The sequence below is a fragment of the Sminthopsis crassicaudata genome, chromosome 2 (genome assembly GCF_048593235.1).
Source record: "Sminthopsis crassicaudata isolate SCR6 chromosome 2, ASM4859323v1, whole genome shotgun sequence".
NCBI classification, from domain to species: Eukaryota; Metazoa; Chordata; class Mammalia; order Dasyuromorphia; family Dasyuridae; genus Sminthopsis; species Sminthopsis crassicaudata.
In genome coordinates, this window is record NC_133618.1 from 568,173,552 (window position 1) to 568,189,102 (window position 15,551).

The following is a 15,551-nucleotide window of genomic DNA, read 5'->3' on the forward strand; positions in this document are numbered from 1 at the left end:
ATTCTAATATAGTGATGTCATTTTGGTCCTCTTTGAGAATGAAGGACAACAAATAACCAACCAACCAACCAAGGCACATTAATAATACATATTAGTTTTTTTTTTTTTCCCTTTGCTCCTTTATAAAAGAGCCAAGCTGGCCAGGATTTCAGGAAAGTCCTGAGTTGCTGAGATCTCATTCTAAAACTCTAGTCAGAGATTTTTTTTCCTTGCCTATCCTAATGAGTGGATGTTTATATTTCAATCTTTCCTTGGGTTTTCAATGCATTTTCTTACCAAATCTCTTTGGCAAGGAGATAGATAGACATGCAGCTGGCAAGGCCCTCCAGAAATTCTGAGGGGAAGGATTTTCCATTGCTCAGCACTAGAGGGCACTGATATGTAGTACAGAGTCCAGAAGTCTCAGAGCTAGGACAACAAATTAGCAGCTGGGGAAAGGGACTTATTCAAGACTTTTGCTTTCTGGATGTTTGAAAAGGCAAACTGTGAAATCTATACCTGCAGTTTATGGAGATGCTTTCAGAGCAGGAAGCATCTGTTACAGAAAATTTTGCTGCTAATCAGAAGTTTAAAACCTCTTTGATCACTTTCACAGGAATATTTTGGGGACTGTTAATTACCTTAGCTATTTGAAGAACCTTGCAGTCAGTCAGAAACACTTACCTCAAAGGCTCTGAGCTTATTGTAAGTTTATAGCAGTTAGCAGCTCCCACTGCAATAAATCTCAAGCAGTGGAGCTAATGCCATTTATTATTATTATTATTATTATTATTATTATTATTATCATTATTTTAGCAAAATAGAGTATTAGAGGTGGAAGGGACTTTGAAAGTTATTTGGCAGATTAAAAAAAATTACTTGATCAACTTCACAAAGCTGGGAAGTGGCAGAGTTGGGAGTCGAGTTAAAATTTAACTCCTAACCCCTTATAGTTTAGATCTGTGAAGCCTTGCCTAATTCTCTCCTCAATTGCTTTGTATATCTCAAACTATACAAATCTCTTCAAATTGTTTTAATATATCTACAAATCTTATATTTGCCCCTCATTCAAACTCCTTGGGATTCAAACTCCTTGAGGGAAGTGACTGTTTTAAATATATTCTGATTGCCTACCTCATACTAGATGTTTAGCATATGTTTGTTGAATTGAGAATGAAAGTGACATGATCAAACCTGTACTTTGGGAAGATCACTTTGGCAGCTGAGTGAAGCATGGATTGAAGTAGAGGGTTATTTGAGGCAGGGAGACCAACTAGCAGGTTACTGCAATAAGGAAGGTATGAGGTGATGAGGTTCTGTACCAAGCTGGTGTTACTTAGAGGAGACAAGGGAGAACATATGAGAGATAATACAAAGGACTTTGCAACTGATTAATTGTGGGGGTGAGAGAGTGAGGAATCAAAGATTATACCTATGTTGCTTGTCTAGGTAATGTCACAGTAATGGAGAAGTTAGGAAGAAGGGAGGGTTTTAGGAGAAAGATAAACTCATTTTTAGATGTATTGAATTTAAGATGTCTACGAGATATTCAGTTGATGTCCATTAAGCAGTTGTGAGATATGAGACTAGAAATAAGGAAATCGATTGGATAAATAGATTAGAAAATCACCCATATAGAGATGATAATTGAATACATGGCAGCTAATGAGATCATCAAGCAACATTACAGAAAAGTAGAGAAGAAGGTCTAGAGCCATGAGAAGATCCAATGTTAGGGGATATGTCCTGGATTAAAGTTCAGTAATGGAAATGGAGGAAAAAATGTGCAGATGGGTAGGAGAAGAATGAGAAAAAAAGTATTGCAAAATCCAGAGAGAAGAGAGTATCAAGAAGAAAAGGGTGACAATTACAAAAGCTGCAGAGAAATTATGAAGGATGAATATTGAGAAAAGGCATTATTAGATTTAATAATTAAAATTGGTAAATTTGGAGAGAATAGTTTCATTTGAATGATGAAGTCAGAAGCCAGACTGTAAAGGAGAGAGGAAAGCAATGGAGACATTGATTGTAAATGGTTCTCTCAAGGGAGTAGATATAGAATGACAAAAAGCAGGGGTGATATGATCAAACGAGCAATTATTGTAAGGCTGTGGGAGACATGGACATATTTGTATAGAACTGGAAAGCAGCTAGTAGATAGGGTGAGGCTGAAGAATAGCAGTGATGAAATGAGGACAATCTGCTGGAGAAATGATGCTGTGAGCATTTGTGCACAGAGAAGGATTTCCCTTGACAAGAAGGGTAACATCTCCATGTGTGAAATTGAAGTGAAAGAGAGAGATGGAGGAAAACATTTGAATGATAATGGGAGAGGTAAAAGAGGAAGAGGTGAAGGAACACTTAGTATTTCTTTCCCCCTTTTATAGGTGAAATATAGGGCTTCATATTTCATATGAGGCTCTCAAATGGGAGGATTGGGAAAGAAGTGCCTTGGATGGCTGGAGGAAGGATAAAAATGTTGGGAAAATACTGCTTGGGGAGTAGAATAGTAAATCAGCTAAGGGGGCATAAAAAGATTCCCTTGTCATAGTGAAAGCCTGGTGAAGATTATATAACATGAATTTATACCCAAGCAAACATATGTTTTGGAGTTGCTTCTGGAGGAACCTGACCTCTAAATAGAGAGATTGGGACTTCCTTTTCTCATGCTCTTTGGCTCATTAATTTTATACATTGGCACTTGAATGTTTTCATTCTTATCTTAGATAATAGCTTTTATCTAGGATTTCTCCTAAACAGATAATCAATATACTGTATGAGTCAGATTTGGGGCAGTTGATTTTTTCCTATACACAAAACAAATGCTCAACATAGCTCACTGCACGCATGAACAGAATAATATAAAACAGCATTAAATAATACCATAACTACTATTAGAATCTATTAGAGGGCTGATATTTAAATATCATTAGAACAGAAAGCAATTTGCAGGACTTCTAATTAGGCATTTTATATTTCATCTGAGCTCTTCACTGCCCAAAGAATTTTAAGTACATGTTTACTGGTTAAAAACTGCCAGGTTTGGTATAATCTTCTTTGTGGCAGTCCTCTCTAAGAGTACTGAAGTAGATGCTGAGAATTTGTTCCCTGCTATTATTCAGTGACATCCAAGACCTCCAGACTTCTCTCAGACCTTGGACATGTCCATCAAATGATTGACACTCATTCATTTAAGATCAGGAAAGAATAAACAAAACAAAACAAAAAATCAATGGCCAAGGAATTAATAGAATTTCATTGTAATAACTGCCACATGAGTATGATTATCATGCTGTTGAATGAAGTCTATGGGCCCATCCTTCCTCTATTCCTTAATGGAAAATTAGAGTTACATGATGCCAATTGAATATAAAAGTAAGAAACTTTGTCTTTTCTTTAACTGACATCCCTCCCCCCTGCCACTATCACAATAGAAGAAGATAATAGACACATTCAAAGTTTTTTATATTGTACTAAAACACCAGATCCTTTCAGCACTGTGTCACCACATGGCCACTAACTCCCACATAATGATGTAGAGTCAGGAAGGGTATACATGATGGCATTGTCCTTTTTATATTTGGGAAGGATGTTCTCCTTTACCTTACACCTCACAAAATCTTATATTTCTTTAGGGCCCCATTCTGCTCTGAGTCACTCTTTCAAGTCCACCTTGAAATAACTGCATATGTTTTTGTTTTAACTTTCTAATTATTCATATTGTCCTAGATTTCCTTTTTTACTACTCTCCACTCCCACAATGGAAACTCTTTTTATCTTTGTATCTCTAGCACCTAGAGTAGTTTCTGCCACATACTAGGTATTTAATAAACGTTCCTTGAATGACAAATTGGCTACATGATCTGTCAAATACTAAATGCTTTTTAAAAAATACATGAAAACTTATTAAGTACATTTTGAACAAGTTGGTTTATAAATCCGTTAGAAGTGCCCTTGATGAGCTTAACAGAACTTCATTAAATATAGTGACCTTCATACTGTGAAGATACCATGGGCTTTATCACATTTTTTAACACTTCTATTCAGTGTGTAGGTCCATGTGTACTGCTATGTATTTTTAGGTCTGGCAGGAATTTCATTTTGCATGATTATATTTCACCTTCACAGTGCATAATGCAATCTTGTGGATTCAATTCAGGAGGGAAATAGACTTTCATAGACCTAAAAAAACAAAAGTCTATTTTTAAGAGAACTCTTGCCCTTTTGTAAAATATGTTTATAAAGTACAGTGGAAAGCTCACTTTCTTTTGCCTAAGTAGGAAACCATTGTGTGGTTTCACAACCTTTAAGATATATTATGAATACAAGAAAAAGAAATGATAGACTCCTCACAAGAAAGGTTAGAGACCAACCTCAAAGTGGGTGAATATTAATTGGATTTTCTTGTCAAAGAAGACATTTGAAGGCACATGATTCAGGTAAAATAAAACAAAACATTTAGATAACTATTTCCATATGCTATTTCTCTTGGTATAGAAATATTTTGTTTTTGTTTTAGACATGTCCAGCTCTTTGTGATCCTATTTGAGATTTTCTTGGCAAAGATACTGGAGTGGTTTGTCATTTTCTTCTCCAGCTCATTCTACAGTTGAGGAAACTGAGGCAAAAAAGGTTAAATGACTTTCCCAATGCCACACAGTTAGTAAGTGTCTCTGACCATATTTAAACTCAGGGAGATTAGTCTTCTTGATTCTGGATCTGGCGTTCTATCATCTGTGTTCCCTAACCATTCCTGTATAGAAATAGCCTTCATTAACTTAAACCTTGCAACTCAAAAAATATTAGATTTTTATCTCAGAGGAATTTGTTTCTATGTAACTTCTTCCTACTGTCCTATTGTCTCTTTTCAACTAAAAAAATCCCATTTATTGAGTAACTAATGTGTACAGGGCAATCTAGTCACTGGGCATACAAAGACAAAGACAAAAATATTATAGTTGATGCTCTCAAGAAACTTAGGTTCTACTGGAGCCAAGTTTTGCCCCTGTGGTCTAGCAAAAAAACAAAACAAAACAAAACAAAACAAAACAAAACAAAAACAGCTAAATTATTATTCCATTTGGAATTATTTTAAATAATCAAGCACAAGGTTTCATATACCTCATAAATCCTTTCATGGGACAAAAGTCCCTGTTTTCTAATAATTTACATGGTTTTGAATCAATATTGTTTTGAGTTGTCTCAGCATCCTCAGAAGGATGAGGAGATTGAAGTTTATTATTGTGTTTACTAAAGTTCCAAATACCAAAAGTTCAAAATGATCTTACAGAAATCATCTGACCCTAGAAAAGCATAGTATGACAATGAATCCTCTTATGCTTTCTTCTGATAATTCTGAGATGAAATTAACTTTTTAGACTACCATATGATATCAGTGGCTAATAATGAGTTTCTGCTTAATGAGAACGAAACAAAACAAAACAAAATCCAGGAAATTTTCATATTATGTGATATTTGGCAACTGGCAATATTTGTCAGTCAATTTTTTAAAACTCGAATATAATTACTTCCATTATTATTAAATTTCATTAAATGTTTACATTCATATTAGCTTTTGCTCCTAGCTTCTAGTCATCTGCTAATTTGATAAACATATAAAAATAATTAAGTACAATTAAACAAGGACAAAACATTTATTTACAACATTAAAGACTTCTCAATTTAGACATTTATTTGTCTTTCAATTAGACTGACATGAGAAACATGTCAAACACATTGTTCAAAACTAGGTATACTATGTTACAATAAGTTTCTGTATTAGTCTAATTACTCTGTTAAAAATTATATGAGTTTACTTTGATACAGTTAATAGAGTTTGATTAATATAGCCTGTCTTGATGAATTATTTTGGTTTTTAATAATGTGACTTCTCTTCTAAATGTTTAAAACCTATCTCTTGATAGCAATACATCCTAGAATATTTTCCAGAAATAAGTCAAGGTCACTATTGTTTGAAGTTTTATCTTCTTTCCATTTTTAAAAAATGGGAACATTCTCTCTTCCCAATTTTTCAAAGACCATTGCAGATATTTGATTCTTTAAGTTTTGTTATTCTTAATTTTCACAGGGACCATGGAGAGTATGTCAAAGTATTATTGCTTAAATCTTTTTTTTTCATTGCTATTAATCTATTTGGTGGTTAGTCTTTATTTGGGAAGTACTTAGAAATTGCTATTGTCATGTGTTGTGATGATAGAAGACAATTTAAGAATGTATTCATCAAAGGATCTTTTTCTTTTTTGATTTTTCCTTCCTCTTTTCTTTTTCACTTCTCCGTATTTGGAAGTAGAAGCTGGTAAAACCAGGCATTTGAAAAACTCTTAGCTACTCTTACCTCCAAGAACAGAAGTGCTTGCATAAATGGAGTCAATGGTAGTCAGAGTGAGAGAGTGAAGGAAAGTTGGTAGTTTAATGATTCAGCTAGGAAAGATGGTGAATTGAAAAAGACATCATTACCATGTGGTGAAATTTAACCTTAGAAATTTAGCCATATTTATTTGTATGTTCATGGAAAATGGAGTTTAAAAGACCATATATTGAATGACAGATTTGGAGTCAAAAGAGACCCAGTCTCAGTTTCAGGTCAATCTACATTTAATTACATTTTTAATATCTAACAACCTCAAATTCCTAATCTATGAAATGTATTATTTACCTTACAGGATTTTTTGTAATGAAGTACTCTTAAGGAACTATATAAATGAGAACTATTATTAAGGGCATGTTCCAGGGAATTCTCATCACTAGAGGTAATTCAAATAATTTGGATGACAAAGCCACCTGGAGGAACTCTGCATTCACTGATCTCTATAAATAATCATAGGGGAACCTAAAATATAACTGGAGAACATTGTTCTTTAGCCCTTTGTTCACCTAATGGTAATAGATACAAGCCAATTTTTTTCATGTCAACTTTTGAATTTTGATTGGCTGCTCTCATTCATCATTTCTGCATCTTAGAATTCTTGGCTTCTATCAACACTCAGATAAGATGCTAGCTTTCCTTGATCTTACATGTGCCAGCATCAGGTTACCTTTTGTCTGTTCTGCAGGTTCTGCATATGGGCTTATTTATGTAAATATTGTCTCCCCCATATGGAATGTTATCTCCTTGAGGGAAGGACCGGTTTTTGCCTTTTTTTTTTTTTTTTTTTTGTATCTTCTGTACTTGGCAGAGTGTCTAATACATAGTAAGCTCTTAATAAATACATACAGATTGACAGATTGATATGGGAATGATAGAGTAAAGATACTCTGTAGGTTTTCCCATGCAAAGAAAGAAGATTGTAGACTATAACCTAAGGATGTATTAAATAAGCTGATGCTCCTTAATGCTGTGATAAAAATAAATGACTGTAATCTTAGATTATAATTTTGTGTCTGCCTTTGAAATAATTGCTGAGAGGAAGGAACTTTTATCTGGGTCCCAATTCTCTATTATGTTATAGGATCACATCCAATGAGAATAGGAGTATGTATTAGATGGTCTAACAGCTATGTGGATAGAGAGAGTTCAAATCTGGCCTCAGACACTTACTAGCTGTGTTAACCTTGGCTAGTTACTTAACCCTGTTTGCCTTAGTTTCCTCATCAATAAAATAAGCTGGAGAAAGAAATGGCTAATCACTCTAGCCAAGAAAACTCCAAATAGAGTCACAAAGAATCTTAAAAGGCTGAACAACACAAACATCCCTTTCAAATGTATGCACCATTGATTCTGTGTGTACACATGTATACATTAATGCAAATATACACATTCTAACAAAATTCACAAATCTTTTGTAATATTGTATTATTGAGTATATGTTTAAAAACCACTAACATTTAAAGATATGGGATGATAACACAGTTTTAAAAAATCTTTTTGACCAATACATACTTATGATACATATGTGTGCTTATATGTGTTTATATGTATATATATATATATATATATATGTAATTATATATATATATAATTTGTTAGAGTGGGCACTGTTGGTATGGATAGAGTTAAACATAAATATGTCATAGCTTATAGTCTTCAGCTATGGATAAAAACACTAATCACTTGGTAGCCAACTTGATGATAATGACAGGGCCTGCCTTAACTGAGCTGGACTGATCATCAGGAAGCCAATCTGCAAGCCAACATGGGGATTGAAATTAACATCATTAGGTTTAGAGCTGGACAGCACCCAAGAGATCTCAAAGTCTCCAGTTTTATGTGACATGCTGAAGCTTACAATATGAAGGCATATTTTTCAAGAATTCAGGCTGCCATGAGGAAAAGCACCATAATGAGGCACCAGAGGAGGAGGTCAGTAGAAGTTTGATTTTATTTTGATAGCCAGGTTTTGTGCCCCATCTTTCCCTCCATACTATTTGCTACTAAAGCTAGCACCAAATGAACTGAAACAATCACTTGTGAGCAGAATATTTGTTCTAAGAGCTTTTGTTAACTTTAGGAATGATGTTTACATTGCTCAAAACTACTCAGCTAAATAATCATTTGAAAAAACAGTCTCTGGTGGTTCCTTTCTCTTCCTGATAGTTTGCTTGGATGCTTCATACATAAAAGGCAGGCCTCAAATGAAACAGTCAGCAACCACACAACTTATCAAGTATCTATTGACTTTTGAGATTTTAATCATTACTTTTTAAAGATTATTTTAGATTTTTATGGCTTTTGGCTTTCAGTCAGGTATTCAAAAAAAAAAAAAAAAGACTAATTTATTCTCTGGGTTCTAGGATTAATTCGTAAAGATTAGGGACCTTTTATTGAAATCTATTCCTTATGAGCCATTATATGGTGTCTTTCTCCAATATCATTTGATCAGATACCTTCACCTTAATATCAACCAACCAGTTTATCTCTCCTCAATCTCAATTAATTGATAAAATCAACCAATTTTTAGAAATAGATATTGACTGTGAAAAAATTCCAAGGAGAGAATTAAAATTTCTCCCACCCCTAAGATCTGGATCTGCTCTCCTCTCTATATACCCACTTAGTTTTGTAGAGAGTGGGCTCATGGGCTCAAACTTAAGGTAGTTGCTATCAATATCTCCCCTTCAAGTTTATATCTGAGGGTAGTATAATAAATGAATAAGTCATTGTCATTTAATTGTAGGATATGGTGTTTCAGCTACCAGATAATCCACTTCTGATCCAGATCAAGGAGGTTCAGAATTGATTTTTCATCAGTCTTTTTTCTTATTATTAATTTTATAATTATAACATTTTTTGACAGTACATATGCATAGGTGATTTTTTACAACATTATCCCTTGTACTCCCTTCTGTTCCGAATTTTTCCCCTCCTTCCCTCCACCCCCTCCCCTAGATGGCAGGCATTCCTATACATATTAAATATCTTATAGTATATCCTAGGTACAATATATATGTGCAGAACCGAATTTTGTTGTTGTTGTTGCAAAGGAAGAATTGGATTCAGAAGGTAAAAATAATCTGGGGAGAAAAACAAAAAATGCTCATAGTTTACACTCATTTCCCAGTGTTCCTTCTCTGGATGTAGCTGATTCTGTCCACATTGATCAATTGGAATTGGATTAGATCTTCTCTATATTGAAGATATCCACTTCCATCAGAATACATCCTCATACAGTATCATTGTTGAAGTGTATACTGATCTCCTAGTTCTGCTCATTTCACTCAGCATCAGTTGATGTAAGTCTCTCCAAGCCTCTCTGTATTCCTCCTGCTGGTCATTTCTTACAGAACATCTTACAATTATTCCATAACATTCATATACCATAATTTACTCAACCATTCTCCAATTGATGGGCATCCATTCATTTTCCAGTTTCTAGCCACTACAAATAACCATCTACCACAAACATTTTGGCACATACAGGTCCCTTTCCCTTATTTAGTATTTCTTTGGAATATAAGCCCAGTAGTAGCACTGCTGGGTCAAAGGGTATGCACACCTTGATAATTTTCATAATTCCAGATTGCTTTCCAGAATGATTGGATTCTTTCACAACTCCACCAACAATGCCAGTTTTCCCACATCCCCTCCAACATTCATCATTATTTGTTCCTGTCATCTTAGCCAATCTGACAGGTGTGTAGTGGTATCTCAGAGTTGTCTTAATTTGCATTTCTCTGATCAATAGCGACTTGGAACACTCTTTCATATGAGTGGAAATAGTTTCAATTTCATCATCTGAAAATTGTCTGTTCATATCCTTTGACCATTTATCAACTGGAGAATGGCTTGATTTATTATAAATTAAAGTCAATTCTTTGTATATTTTAGATATGAGGCTTTTATCAGAACCTTTAACTGTAAAAATGTTTTCCCAATTTGTTACTTCCCTTCTAATCTAGTTTGCATTAGTTTTATTTGTATAAAAGCTTTTTAATTTGATGTAATCAAAATTTTCTATTTTGTAATCAATAATGATATCTAGTTCTCCTTTGGTCACAAATTCCTTCCTCCTCCACAAGTCCAAGAGATAAATTATCCTATGTTTTTCATCAGTCTTAGCTATTGGGAACCACTGGTAAACTTTGTTACAAATTCCTTTTGTTGGCCCTATTTTAGATCTTCAATTGTCTGTTTGACTTTCCAAAATTCATAAGGTTGTGCATGGTTCTATTCTGTCTCTGCTATTCATTCACCTAAGATCAAGAAAGAATACACACTCTACAGATTGAAACAGAGGAGGCACTATATGTTCATAATCACATGGCAGCCAAATGAAGTGGGAGGGCAACGAACAGCATGTATTAGACTGCCACTATTTCCTCCACTGCTAATTCTCTATTCAGAGACTTAGAACTTTTTTTCTTTCTCCTAACTCTAAAGATGCCAGGAAAGAAGAAAAAGAAGTTTTTTCTGTTCAAACCTTTTGCATGAACACTTATGTATAGTTCATCAGCTAATTCAAAATTATTTTTATCACTATGCAACAAACTATCGAGAAACAATTATAGAATAGCTGTACATGCTTTGAATTAAGGAAAAGGACTTCTCATGGATGCATTTTCTGAAAGTAGGTTCATTAAGCAACAAGTAGAGATATTTCACATGCCCCAAGGAAAAGTCCTTAGTAGTCAGTCCTTCTGCTATATTAAGGAAATCAGCAACTTCTATCACTTACAGAAAGGGCAAAGTTTTTGTTTTTGGTGTCTGGCCTTTTTGTTTAATTCAATTCAGCAAAAAATTATTTAAAGCATAGAATTGGATTCTGAATATACAAAGATGAATAAGATTCAATCCTGGCCATCAAGAACTTTGTAACTAAGGCAAGGAGATAAGTCTACAAATAACTACAATTGCATTTAAACCTTCTTAAGAATAAAAGACAGTTCTAAACAGAGTGCATTAAACTATTTGAAAATGGAGAAGTTACTTCCAATTGGGGAGGAGGGTCAGGGGAGACTTCATATAGTGAATGTACCAAAATTGGGCTTAGAAGGGATGTTTTTAATAGTTGGAGATTGGGAAGGTAGTCCATTCCAGGCATTGGGAAAAGAGAGCATGTAACATTTGTTTCAGAGAGCTTTGTTCCTTATGTTTTATTGGTGAAATATGGCAGGAGGGAGATGCCATGGGCAAATGGGTAATAGGATAAATTTTCTGAAATATTGACTGCTTCTGAACAACACTGAAATAACTGACTAATTTTGTTACTTCAAGAGGGAAGGAGAGAAATCAGTCAAAGTATTTGGCATCTGACAAACCAGTGTTTCTCAAACTGTTTTTTGTTTGTTTGTTTGTTTTGTTTTGTTTTTTGGTTCATGGGACAATATAATTGTTTGGTCATCAGGGATAGAGGCACATAAGGGAAAGAAGAAACTAGAACATGTGCATATTATGGTAAGAATAACTTCCAATTTGAGGTTCACCCTTTAGGACATATTGGTATAGACAAAAAAGCTGGTTGACAAGTTTAATTTTTTCTCTAACAAGTTGCACAAGTTAGTTTTCTAACTATGAAATGCTGCTATAAACTCAAGACAATTGGACACTCTGGTAAGCATTTTCTTGTCTGTAGCACATTAAAATTCCAGAGAGTCTCCTTCACATGACCCAGCATACTCATAGTACCATTCTGGACTCAGAGCCAGCCCTAGGGAAATTGCCTTAAGGAATGAAAAGAAATAATAACAAAATATGAAAGTAAAGCCTAAGAAAGTTAAGTCTGTTAGCAAATGCCTATATTGTATTCCAAAGTAAAAAAGAAATGGCATTTAGATGACTTGTATCACTTTGTTAGGATGAATTACTCCTTTATTAGGATGGCCCATCAGAGATTAATGGGAGGATAGTGTTGGCTTCAATAGTAACAGGGAAATTGAGAAGAGAGGATAGTTTGAGTAAAACAATAATGAATTCAGCTTTGGACATATTAAATCTGAGATACATGTAGGACATTTATTTTGAGATGTTCAAAGGATAGTAGAAGTCAGACTGGAGCTTATGAAAAGTTGGCATTGTTACAGTGGGTTTTGAATATAAAGATCTCTGAGAAATATTTTCATAGTGATGATAACTGGACCAAAGGAAATTGATAAGAGCACCCTGTAAGGCAGTATAAAGTGAAAAGAGATCATAGCTTAGGACAGTATCTTTAGAAATACTCATAATTATTGGGAAGGAGAATGAGAAAAATAATTAAAAAGGTAAGAGTTTAATGCCAGATAAACTGAGCAGGATAGAGATTAGAGAACAATTTAATACAGAATTTATTAAATGGAGAGATTTACTGGTCCCAAGGCTGAACGAGACTATCATCTCAAAGAATCCAGCTCAGATTCTTTTACAGGGTAATAAGAACAATGTCATAATGGGGGAGGTACCTAGATGGGGATGACCTAATGGGGAGAAGCACCTAGAATGACATAATGGGAGGTACTGGAGAGGCTCCAGATATTCTAATGATTTCTAAAATGGATAAAGACCTTTATCCCATAAAATATTAAGCGGGAATAAGTATAGACTAAGGTCTAAGAAATAAGACCTTTATCATATCAAACATTAAGAGGGAATGATTATAACCTGAGGCAGAGTAACTAAATAGGACAACTAGGGAAACTGGGTCAGGACACTAAAAGAGAACTGTGGCACAACAAGAGGAGATGCAGAAAAGAGAGTGTCACAAAAACTTGAAGAAAAGGAGAGAATAAACATAAAAAAAGTGAGAAATCAAGAAGGATGAAAAGAAAAGGCCATTGACTTTGGAGAGAGCAGAGCTGAATGAAGTCATATGACAGAATGTTTAGAATTGTGACAAAAGGAAGTACAGCCAGTGAGGAAAGATAAAGAATAACAATTGGTTTACAAACGAAAAGGGGGAACTTTCCACTAATGAAGAGGAAATTAGAGATATAATAAGGAGTTACTTTGCCCAACTTTATGCCAATAAATTTGATAACCTAAGGGAAATGGATGACTACCTCCAAAAATATAGGCTTCCCAGGTTAACAGAGGAGGAAGTTAATTGCTTAAATAGTCCCATTTCAGAAAAAGAAATAGAACAAGCTATTAATCAACTCCCTAAGAAAAAATCTTCAGGACCAGATGGATTTACATGTGAATTCTACCAAACATTCAAAGAATAATTAGCCCCAATGCTATATAAACTATTTGAAAAAATAGGGAATGAAGGAGTCCTACCAAATTCCTTTTATATGACACAGACATCGTAATAAAAATAAATTATCCAACATCCATTTCTATTAAAAACACTTGAGAGTATAGGAATAAATAAATTGACTTTTCCTTAAAATAATTAGTAGCATCTATTTAAAACCATCAATAAGCATCATATGTAATGGGCATAAACTGCAACCATTCCCATTAAGATCAGGAGTGAAACAAGGTTGCCCACTATCATCATTACTATTCAATATTGTATTAAGAATAACAATTGGCAGGGATGAGGCTAAGTAAGGATTTTATTTTATTTTTTAAATGGGAAACATGAGTGTATTTGTCAGAAGCAGGGAAGGTGCCTTAACTAGAGAGATATTGAAGGAAAGAGAGAGAGAGAGAGAGAGAGAGAGAGAGAGAGAGAGAGAGAGGGGCAGAGAAAGGGGGAGAAAGAAAAAGAGAGGGAGGGAGAGAGAGACAGAGAGACAGAGACCTACAGAGACAGTGACAAAGAGCCAGAGAGGCAGGCGGAGAAGGAGTGACAAAGAGAGGGGCAGAGAGACAGAAAGAGAAACAGAGAGAGGGAGAGACAAAGAAAGAGGCAGAGAGCGACAGAGAGACAGAGACAGGGGGAGGATGGAACCAATTGGAGATAGGAAATTATGAAGAGAGCATACAGAGGAGTTTGCCTTGGCAAAAAGAAAGATCATCTTTTTATGAGTCAGGAATGAAGGAGCAGAGTGGAGAAAGATATCTGAGTGATATGAGAAAAAGAGGAAAATGGAATTCCTGGTCAATGGTCTTAATTGCCAGTGAAGTATTAGGCTTACATGCTTACAGTCTATATTTGTAATATAGGACAATTAGGTAATTGAATTTGACCATATTGAACAAATATTTATCAAATGCTTGTCATGATGGGCTCTGTGCATAGATCCAAACATAAAAATGCAATATAATTTAGATTTTACTGATTAACAATAACAACATGGACATAGGTGAATAAACAACATAGACATGATCTCAGAAGAAAGAGATCATATACACATTTTTATAGTCTCTAAAGTGACTTTCTTAAAATGTATGTTCAATCTCATCAACTTTGCATTCAATAAACTACAGGGGCTCCTTATTGTTTCTAGAATCAAATTTTAAAATGCTGTTATCATTCAAAATCCCTCATAACTTAGCCTTCCCCATTTTTCTTCCCAGTCTTTTCAGACCTTTATAGTGTTCTTACACATGTCCTCTTAAATCCAGTTATATAGACCTTTTGGTTGTTTCACAAACAAGATATTCCATCTTTTGGCTCCAAACATTTTTCTCTGGCTGTCCTCCATGCCTGGAAAACTCTTCCTTCTTTACCCTGATTAGTCCAGAGAATGAACTATCAAGTCTGAATGCAGATTAAAACATACAATTTTCACTTTTTGTTGTTGATTTTTTTCTTTTTCTGGTGATTTTTTTTTCTTTTTGTTTTGATTCTTCTTTCTCCATATGAGTAACCATGAAAATATGATCAATATGATTATACATGTATAACATATCAGATCTCTTGATGTTTTGGAGAGGGTAGAGGGAAGGGAGAAAGGGAGAAAAAAATGGAACTCAAATATTGTAAAAGTAAATGTTTAAAACTATCTTTACATGTAATTTAAAAATATATATATTATTGGAGCAGCTAGATGATGTAGTGTATAGGTTGTGAAGTCAGGAGAACCCGAGTTCAAATCCAGCCTTAGACATTTAACATTTCTTAGCTGTGTGACCCTGAGCAAGTCACTTAACCGCAATTGCTTTATCAAAAGAAAAAAAAAATTATCTCCTATTTATTTTGTATATACCTTGTTTGCATATATTTGTTTGCATCTTGTCTCCTCCATTAGATTGCAAGGTCCTTGAGGAAAGGGACAATTCTTTACCTCTTTTTGTATCACTAATACTT